Source organism: Cupressus sempervirens, chromosome 6 (genome assembly GCF_028749045.1).
Source record: "Cupressus sempervirens isolate cs-2001-9-10 chromosome 6, ASM2874904v1, whole genome shotgun sequence".
In the NCBI taxonomy this organism is placed as follows: Eukaryota; Viridiplantae; Streptophyta; class Pinopsida; order Cupressales; family Cupressaceae; genus Cupressus; species Cupressus sempervirens.
Window position 1 is genome coordinate 45,242,487 of NC_143123.1, and position 11,464 is coordinate 45,253,950.

The 11,464-nt window shown below is 33.4% G+C and overlaps 1 pseudogene; it reads right to left on the bottom strand.

Annotated features, from left to right (window-relative positions):
* The window catches only part of LOC149551043 (ent-kaurene oxidase, chloroplastic-like), a 51,620-nt pseudogene extending 40,542 nt beyond the window's left edge, over nt 1–11,078 (bottom strand).
* Nucleotides 11,079–11,464: the final 386 nt, after the last annotated feature.

Sequence of the window (11,464 nt, forward strand, 5' to 3'; positions counted from 1 at the left end):
CTTTCATCTTGGTATATCTCCCTAAGACTCTTGGTCTTTCTTGGTAATAGGGAGGAGAGTGTGGGATCATAATCTTCACTATTGCTACTTTGCTGACTAGCTCAATCTTGACTATTACTTGTCACTGACACTCGATCATGCCTAGAGGAACTTGGCAATGACTGAGGTTGCTTGCCTTTTCTTCTATTTGCTCCTTCTTCTTGCTATTCATCAGCATCCTCTTCACTCATAATTGGCACTTTACTAGAAGTGCTTGGTGACTCATCAATTGGTCCATACCAAGACTGATTTTCAAAAAATTCCACATCTCTTGAGAGAGTCATCTTGTTGTTCAATGGGTCATACAATCTGTATGCCTTTGATTTTGAGCTGTACCCTATGAAGATGCACTTCACACCTTTTTCATCCAATTTCTACCTTTTCTCTTTAGGCACATGTGCATATGCAACACATCCAAACACCCTTAGGTGTTCAACTATCCATCTTCCTCATGACCATGCTTCCATTGGAATTCTATCACGGACTGCCTTTTTAGGACACCTATTAATTAGGTAAACTGTTGTTGCCATAGCCTCTCCCCAAAATTCAATTGGGAGACCTTTCTCTTTCATCATGCTCCTTGCCATTTCAACAATGGTCCTATTCTTTCTTTCAGCCACTCCATTTTGCTATGGTGTATAGCTGGATATGAGCTCTTTCTTTATACCATGTTTCCTACAAAAAATTACAAAAGAATTGGAGGTATACTCCCCTCCTCTATCTGATCTTAGGACTTTTATATAGTGTCCACATTCTCTTTTAGTCTGGGCTTTAAATTCTACAAATTTATCAAATGCTTCAGATTTGTTCTTTAAGAAATACACCCATGTCCTATGACTAAAATCATCTATAAATGTCATGAAATAAGTACTCCCCCCCAATGGAAGTAACTTGCATAGGACTGACTAGGTCAGTATGCACCAACTCTAATGGATATCTAGCCCTCCTAGAATTTCCAGAATTAAAGGGAAGCCTATGTTGCTTACCCAAAATACAAGCCTCACACTTGTCACATGAATTTCCTATACATGGCAAACCTTCTACCATTCTTTTATTTGACAATAAATTTAAACTAGCATAGTCAAGATGACCATACCCAAGGTTTCATAGCCATGAGGGGTCTTCAATCACACTCCTTAGAGCTGAATTTGTGGGAGGTACAACACCAACTTGAGATGAGAAACATGTCTTTATCCTCAAGGGAAACATTATGTTCTTTGTCATTTGAACTGCTGCAAGTAAGTTCTTGCTCCCATCCTTTTAATGAATGACACACATGTCATTCTCCATCAGCACTTTGTATCCATTTTGAATGAGCTAACCAATGCTCATCAAATTGTGCTTCTTCTTGTCACCTTTCTTGGTGCAGACCATACTAGATCCTTTGTCCACAACTGGTAGGGTTCCATTGTTACCCATCTTAATCTTAGATTTGAAACTCTTGTCAATGAATGAAAATAAGGTTTCATTACCACTCATGTGGTTACATCCACTATCAAGGTACCATACCTCAGGGCTTCCTTCTTCACCAACATTACACATGATGAAAGCAGTGTCATTATTTCCACTTCCCATGTTCACATTAGCCACATTTTCTTTTCTTGACTGATCATTTTGCTTCTTCCAGCATTCATTTGCATAATGCCCATATTTATGATAGTAGTAGCATTCTACATTCATCTTATTTGAGTTGTAATTTTTCTTACCTCCTCTTGAAGTATTTTGTGTGCTACTTGCTCCATTTACTCTTCCTGAGCTTTCTGCTGCAGCATTTCTTTGTCCTCCATTACCTCAGCCTCTACCTCTGGAGTTTCTGCCTGAGCCATTTCTTCCTCTCCCTCTTCCTATGATATTTGAATATGCCTTGAATGCTTGGTCTTGAGAAGAAGAAGATGTGGATCTATTGATCCTATGCTCATGGGTTTGAAGAGTACCCATCAACTCATCCATTGTCAAAATAGTGAGGTCTTTTGCCTCTTCTATGGTCATGACCAAATTGTCATATTTATGAGGTAAACTCCTCAATATCTTTTCCACTATCCTTTGTTCTTGATAGTCTTCTCCATTTGACTTCAATTGGTTAATCACATTGGAGGTCCTTGAACTGAAGTCTGCAACTGATTCATTCTCCTTCATCTGAAGGTTCTCAAACTCCCTTCTTATATTTTGTAACTTTATTGTGTGGAATTTATCAGTCCCCTTGAAGTTCATCTCAAGGATATCCAATGCTTCCTTTGCATAATTTGCTACTGCAATCTTTGGAAATACTGTCTCTGTCATAGCTACCTCGATCAAACTTAATGCCTTAGCATCTTTCCTTCTTGACTCTTTCAAATGAGTTTTCTGTGCATTTGTGAGAGCAGCATACTAAGTTGGGTCTGTCACATCATTGAATCCATTAACCACAAACTCCCATAAATCATTTTCAACCATAATGGTTTTCATTTTCTTTGCCCATGTATCATAATTTTGTCCATTGAAGGATGGTGGCTACTGCCATATCTTTCCTGCATCTACTACCACATCAAATATCCCAAGAAAACAAATGTCGTAACTCATTATGGATGTGGGGCCTCAAAGCTCTGATACCATGTAAGAAATATAAATTAAAATTTAAAACTCACAACCCTAAACCTAAAAATATTTGCTCGGCACTAAAAAATTGCTCGGCACATGAAGGTGTCGAGTGCCAGTTTTGGTTGGCACTTGATGGTGCCAAGTGATAGGCAACAGGTGCCGAGTGACAGGAAGCTCGGCACACAAAGTAAATTCTTGGCAACAATAAATGCCAAGTGAGCTCAGCTCCAACTAAGAAAGAGGATGCCGAGTGTTCTGTTCAACTGAAAAATTATAACTTAGGAAATTCCAACGTGAATGCTTTCACCATTAAAACCAAAGAGCCAATACTTGAAACTTCCAAACAAACTTGTCGAATGCAATAAAAAAGGGAAGAGAAATGGATTCAAGTATGCCTGCTTGCCTTCTATTCAATCTTTGATATAAACTATTACAAAATTTGGGAGCATTCAGCTTCAACTAGAAAACCCTAAAATCACCCTAAACTAGTAAAACTTCAAACAACTTTAATACTTCAAACCTTTAAACCTGCAACTCTAATGGCTACATAGAAAGGTGCTTGGAGCAATCAATACTTCAACAGGACAAAACTAAACAACAAAAAACTCACAGAGTGAACAGGGGAAGTCACGTGCAACTGGAGACACTAAACATACTTCCTTCTATCTCTGCAACAAGTGGATCTGCTGACCACTTTCTTCTTCTTCCTTTTCTTTGCTCTGCTAAACTGAATCTCTGAATAAATCTAACTGAATTAAAATGAATGTAGAAACATTCCCTTTTTGTCACATTCCATTTTCCCCCTCATTTTTTATTTCAAAATCTCACCCACCGTATTTATGTTTCTATTTGTTCTGGGTGTCAGAGGTGGTAGGTGAGCATTTGGCTCTAGGGGCAAACATCCACTGCATTTAATTTTCCCACAGAACTAACATTCTTTCCATAGTATTACCTTAGCAAACACTTAGCCACTTCTTTAATGAAAAATAAAAAACCTCAATACTAAGCCATAAATAATGGTGAATTAAAATGTTTCAAATAAAGTTCTTCCATATCATAGATTAGTGTGGTTAGGGAAGTTACTTGATTGAGAGCAAAGAGAAACAAGTGATGAAGAATGATCTTGCTCATGTTTAGTGTATTATTCAGAGCCTCCTTGAGCTCAAGATATGTTACATAGGAAAATGTAACATATGTTATAAGGAATGAAAGAAAAGAGATAAATCTTATCAAAAACAGTTTAAAAAAATGGTTTGGAACTTTTAAATAGTAGGCATGAAAAGAAGTGGAATTGAAGACATTACTTGAGGAGTTGTTCCAAGCAGGTGAGAAACCATAAGCTTCTTCATTAATCAGTGATCTCTTCCATACTTAGACAAGGCCACCATTATCTGATCCAAAGACAACACTTTAAAGGTTGTGGTCAGATTTTTGGCTATTATTGATGAATGATGATTTGTCATTGCTTGCAACCCATAATTTACATTCTCAAGTACTACTATTTGAAAAGAAAGTAGAAATATTAAAATCGTGAAATTTCTAGAGTGTATAATGAATTGTTCTTTCTTTTTTCTTTTCGATTTAATCATTTATACTATATTTGTGTGGATATTTTCAATCAAACTCTATGATCTATTAGCAATATATGCCAGTAAAGGAAAAAATAGGAAAAGTGAAAGCAAAGAGTTCGTAGATAACAATCACAATTCTATGATCTATTATCAAGGCTTGAGAATAAAAGTAAGAGAGAAAGTATTTCCAAACAAAATTTATGATCTATTATCTTGAGATACGAGAATAAAAGTAAGAGAAAAAATGTTTCCAATCAAATTCCATGATCTATTATCAAGACATGAGAATAAAAGTAAGAGCCAGAAAATACTTCCAATCAAATTCCATGATCTATTATCAAGATATGAGAATGAAAGTAAGAATGAGAAAATACTTCCAATCAAATTCCACAATCTATTTTTTAGGTTTATTACAGTAATTAGGTTAGTTTTTGTGTTTAGATTAGATGAATAAAATTAGTTCAGTATATAGTTGTTGGGAAGTTATTCTCGTAAGCAGTTATTGTAAGAGAAAATAAAACTATATAAAGATGCCCAAACATCAATGTAATGATTTAGTATTATTTATATCAGTATTCATATCATTCCAACAATTCAGTATGATTTCAATATCATTTTTAGTTTCAATTCTATGTGTATCCGAATGATCTGAATCAATAGTTTTAGTATTATATTTTTGCTCTTTTAATTTATATTTTTCAGTTTCACATTCTTTGGTCTTGTTATAGTGGTATCAGAGCAAGGTTTATAGGCAATGGAGAGTTAATGGTGAGATGAAAATGTGTTGTGACCAGCAGTGACAATAATGTTTGTATGCAACAGTGAAGTTGGCATTGCATTCATTATAAATGCAAGAGTAATGATTCTGAGATTTTGCTTGGCCTTTCATAATTTGTAAGTTGCTTTGGTTCATATGCTCTTGGAGAACCATTTCCTACAGCCTTGGATGCATTTTAATTTGTAAGCAGTGTTCACTTTTCCATTGTGCATTTTATTTAAGTTGCTTGATTTTCTTTCAAATCAATCAAGAAGAAAATGGATAAAATGTCTACTATTGCTAAGTTTGAAGGTTTTGAATTCTATGTCATGCTTGACCACTACTTTGGGTTTTTCTGCATATTAGGACTTTGTTATTATAAGTTCCTTTCAAATGTTATATTTTTATTTCTGAAAAACTTGGTTATTTTATTGTCCTTTGGAACACGAGACTTAAGTTGAACGTATTTTTTGTTTAGAACTATTTTATTAGCAGTTAAGATGATTTAGGATTTTATGATTTGAAACTGGCATATAATTAATTGCATGTTGATTGGGTATCGATTATGTTTATTATGTTTCAAACTTATTGTAACTATATTCTGTTATATATTGTATGTTAACTTGACATTGCAAATACATTTGTATGTTAATATGTTTTATGTATTTGGAACTTGTCATTGTATTTTCATATTCGTGATTGAGAAGGGATGGAATTATTGCATTAGATTTGTTTTTCTGTATAGCATATAGATATATGATGTGAAGGGTTTAGATACTCTTTATTTCATAAAACCTTAGGTTGGTTTTGATTACATAACTTATATGCATTTTTTTTTTAAAGGTTTAATAACCTGTAGTGGGTATAGATTATACATATGTTATGAAAGAGGGGTTTAATATATTCTTAAATGACATGCAACCCTAAATGGGTATCGAATGCCATGAAAGAGGGAACATATTCATTGTTTTGAAAGCCAAATTCATGGTAGTAGTTTTGGCACCACCGAATACACGGCTCTGTGATACTTGATGTGTATTAAATGCTTGTTTATGAGGAATTATGGCACTTAAGGTTTGGTTGGCCATTTCTTGTTGTGAGTTGGGTTTTTTGCAGAATTTGGGCCGAAAACTTGGCCGCATTGCTCTGTTTTGCTTAACATCTGTGATCTTGTTGCTGAGGTATCGACATAATGAAGGGTTTTGTTGGAAGAGGAAACTTGCATATGTGGTTAAGCATGATGGAGTTACTCATCAAAAGTTGTCTATTGTTATTGTTGGGTTTTTCTGCTTCACTCCATTGTGAAGTCATTTGCGAGTTATGTGTGTAAGCATTGCGAAGATTGTTACCAGTTTGACTTGGCTTTTTGAGCTTTGGCATTGAGCTTCATTGTAGATCATTGTATTGAGCATTTTCCATCTTCTGTATTCACGTAGGGGCAATTTCTTACCCTACTCTCTCTCTGTTTACAATTGCATTGTGATATCGATTAGCATGTTGCAAATGGTTATCAGTTTTTCATGATGTGAATTTACACTCAAGGATGGTTATATGCAGAGCATGGCATTGTGTGCGATGCTTAGCCTTGTATATATCCACCTTTGAATGTGGAGTTATGGAGATATTATTTTGGGTGTTGCTATATGTATATTTGTTTGGGCTTTTCCCTAAACATACATTTCTTTCTCCGAGTTGAACCTGTTCGGAGCTTCATGCTTGCGACAGTAAGTATGCAAGTGATTATGATATACTTATGGGTATTCGGCTTTGTCAGGACCGAGCTCTGAGGGAACCCATATCTTAGAGTTCATAGATATGTGTGGTTTAGCCATAGTCATGAGCTCGCATTAGTTTGTAGACTCATGACTGATTAAGGGCACAATCACTCTCTTTTTAAGATATAAATAATTTAAACTGAGGGTTAAGTCATTATAATAGATAGTATGCTTGAATTTCATAGCTCGGTCATTATGTATTTAAATCAATAATATAGTGAATAGTATGCGACAACTGATGATAATGACATTTGTCAAATAGTTAAAAGGAAGTTCAAATCAAGTAGAAAATTCTCTGCGATAGTGTAAATTAACCATTAATATATGATGGAAATTGAGTTGTAATTAATTATTTTTTGTGAAACTATTCATAACTGAATAAGACATTATTTTTATAAACAAAGACATGGATAGATGCTGTTATTTCAATATCGACAGGGTCATTGTGTGAACAGTTTGTGTGCTACTTATGGCTTAGGGATTTGCATCCTATTTACTTTTGGTCATTGGTATGATGTAAGTACATTGCATATTTGTGAATTGCATTTTGAATTGATCTCAGATATTGTATTTTTATATGTTGTTGTAGTTATAATTGGGTGGTGGCTTATTGTCAAACAGTGGTATAACTTCAATAGACACTTGAATATTCAATAACATTGTAAATGATCATCTATTAAAACATTGGTTGCACTTGGATTCAATTATGTTTAATTTTGCTATGAAGTTTGTTAATAGCATTTATGGATTGTTTTGAGATAAGATGTTTGAAACAAAATTTTTATTATAAAGATGTATTTCAGTTCATAATTGAAATGGAAAGTCATTTCAAGTAATGAGGCAGATTTATGATATATGTTTGATGATATGTCATTTAAAGAAAGAATATCATATGTAAATTGTTTTATTATCTTAGGTCATTTCGAAGGATAAGTTTAGTTTATTATAACAATAGGAATAAGTAGTATAGTACTACGACTAGTAAATATCATTAAACTGATGTAACAATTTAGTTATATTTACGAGATCGTAATATTGTAGTATTTATTTTTGTTGTTAAAATAATCTACGTTTACTTTCAAATTTGGCAGTAGAAGATGAGATTTTCAAAAGATGAAGAATGTAATATCATGTGAAAACTGACTTGTTATTCGTTGCATGTGCATTCTTAGAATATCTGTTTGATGTGTATTTTAAGGATAGCTATAATGAACATATATCAAGGTGGATGAATATCAAATTATCCTATTCAGTTAATTAATTCAGTGATAATTTTAAGATGAATTGGGTGGGCTAATTACATACAAAAGATAATTGGCCTTACCTATGACTTAAACTAGTAAGGTTAAGTATGGAGAACAAGGCAAGTCTCTATTACGTCATTTCACGAGTACCATAGAGAATCCCACTATGTGTTGTCTATGAGCTTACCATATACGGATGCAGTATCTTAGCACCATAGTGATGACACCTCAGTATATATATGATTCATTTACTAGTTATTCTTAGTGCGAGTTTAATTTTGCATTGTTAAGAAGATGGTTACATCTTGCATATTAATTTTAGAATTGGACTATGTTGTGTGGTTCAGATATCTACATTATGGTTTTGTATATGTTTATTCTAACATGTATGCAGGTGGACTACGCTTTTTAACTCAGTGTGTACTGAGCCTTCTTTGTGTGTGTTGCATTTTTGTGTGTGTTTCAGGTGTTTCAAGTCGATTAACAAGTAGCTAAGGATGATTGTTGAAGTTACTTCTTGAAATAGAATTTGTTACTTGTAGAGTCCATATGTTGGACATAGGCATTTAAGAATGATATCGTACTTCATTATTGTACTGAACTCTTTATGTGTTAACGTCATTATGGAAATTTATTTGGATGATATCTTCTTCTATTTTGAGGTTTACAAATTGAGAGTGACTCAATCATTGTTCTTATTCTTGTAAAAGTTGATTTAAAAAAAAAAAAAAAATTGTTCATTATGCTTGTTCTTGGTTTCCTATTTATTATTTTTGTTTTAGTATAGCGTTACATTCTACATATGGAAAATTAAGATACAGTTTCTTTTGATTGAAAAATTTTTATGGGATATTGTATGTGGATTGGTGAAAAAGTTACAAGTTTTTTTGCTATAAAGAATAGAAGTAAATAGGAGGCTGGAGGCAATGGAGGTTGGAGGATTTTTATCATCTCGAGCTAGCTTCTCCCTCAGAGATGATTATTGCATGGGAAGCAACTATTTGTGTCCTTGTAAAGTTGGGGCTTGGCCAATTCCTCCCTAAAGATAAGAGGGGAATTGATAGATTTGTGTCCTTGAAGAAAAGAGGGGGCTTGGCTACATGATTTTCCTTCTATTGAGTGAGGGGGGTGGGGCACGATTTCAACAATGGCATTTGAGACACTCGTAGGAGATGTCAACTTTTAGAGGAAAGACGTCCAAACATATTAGTGGTGATTGTTTCTACGACACTTGAGGAGGTGTTAGACACACACGAAGAGGATATGGACTTTCGGAGGAAAGGCATCTCATGTGCAGCACTAAAGGAGGCATCAGGCACACTCCATGAAGATGTGAAATTTTGGAGGAAACTATGTCTCGTTGTGTATGAGAGGTAGAAACAATGTTATTATGAGGTCAACTTCAAGATTTATAGTCTGAAGTTGGAATATGAGGGCAACTTTAGGATTAAGATTTGAAATTTGAAGTTGCAGACTATTTACAAAGATTGGTGAAGGAGGTCAACTTCAGGATTAAGATTTGAAATTTGAAGTTGCAAACTACTTTTAAAGATTGGTAAAGGAGCTTGACTTCAAGATTAGCATTTGCAATCTAAAGTTGCAGACTACTTTCAAAGATGGAGCTTCATCAAAGTTTGTAATATTGGTGAAGGCTTTTCAATTTTGTTAGATTAATGTAATAAGGAGGGGAATTTTGGACTTATTACATTAATTAGGTTAGGAATGTTGGACTTATTACATTAATTAGGTTAGCAAGAATGATTGTTGAATTAATGTAATAAGGGGGGAATGTTAGGTTTATTACATTAATTAGGTTAGTTTTTGTGTTTAGATTAGATGAATAAAATTAGTTTAGTATATAGTTGCTGGGAAGTTATTCCCATAAGCAGTTGTTGTAAGAGAAACTAAAACTATATAAAGATGCCCAGACATCAATGTAATGATTCAGTATTATTCATATCATTCCAGCAATTCAGTATGATTTCACTATCATTGTTAGTTTCAATTATATGTGTATCCGAATGATCTGAATCAATAGTTTCAGTATTATATTTTTGCTCTTTTAATTTATATTTTTCAATTTCACATTCTTTGGGCCTATTACACTATTATCAAGATTTGAGAATAAAAGCAAGAGAGGAAGTATTTCCAAACAAATCCTATGATCTATTAACAAGATATGAGGATAAAAGTAAGAGTGAATAAATGTTTCCAATCAAATCCCATGGTCTATTATTAAGATATGAGAATTAAAGAAAGAGCGAGAAAATGCTTCCAATCAAATTCCATGATCTATTATCAAGATGTGAGAATGAAATCAAGAATGAGAAAATACTTCCAATCAAACTCCATGATCTATTATCAAGATATACAAGTTAAAAGAAGGTAAGAAAAAGAGGAAACTTGAGCAGTGAAAGCAAAGAGTTCGTAGGTAACAATCACAACTCCATGAACTGATAACCCATCAGCACACTTTTTTTGAATGCAAAGAAGAAAGATGAATGAGATTAAAAGTAGGCAGATTTATACAAACAACTTACTTGTCTTGCGGCTTTGGCTGAATTCAATACAACAACAACAGATTTAAGTCTAGTACGAATAGAATAAACAGGACCATACAATTTAGCCCTTTGATAAAATGTTCTGTGAGGCACCTTATCCTTGAACAAAACAAGATCCCTCACAACTATCCATGCCCCCACAACAACATTTATCACATTCATAAATTATGATCACAAATTAATGTCAGAGAGTTAAAGATAAGAATGCAAGAAATATCATAGTTAGAGAACAAAGATAAAGAATGCAAAAAATATCATAGTTAGAGAACAAAGATAAGGAATGCAAGAAATATTATAGTTTTTTCATACTATCACAATTCAAATTTAGAGAATAAAGATGAGAATGCAAGAAATATCATAGTTTTTTTTGGGTTAGATTATCACATTTCCAAGTTAAAGAACAAAGATAAAGAATACAAGAAACATAAAAGCTAACCAGGTGGGTATTTCTTCTTCTTTAATGATGATCTAGATTTAATGGTGATGAGTAGTAAGCCCGCCACCATTACAATGTGAATGGCAGTCCAAGCTTCAAACAAATATAAGCTAAACATGTTGCTCAACTAATACTTACAAAGATACAAACTCTTAGTTCCCTCCCACACATATTAATAGGGCAAGAATGAGTAAATGATAGTTAAAACACTATAAAATAAGCATTTTTTATCATGTAAGTTTACCCTAGTTCTCTTTACCAATACCATGTGAGAAATGCCATCTCTATCTCTTGGAGACCAATTATTTGTTGCTACAATTTATGAATAGTCTTTTGTGCTTTCCAACACAAATAATCTAAAAAGGTGCCTTCTTTGTATGTGCTTAAGTTGTTGAAAATTATATTTTATTGGGATAATCATTTCTGACTTTATAATATAGATAATAAAAATTTATTTCTTCTTGTATGTTCTTAAGTTCATAAGGGTGATATATTTTATATTGA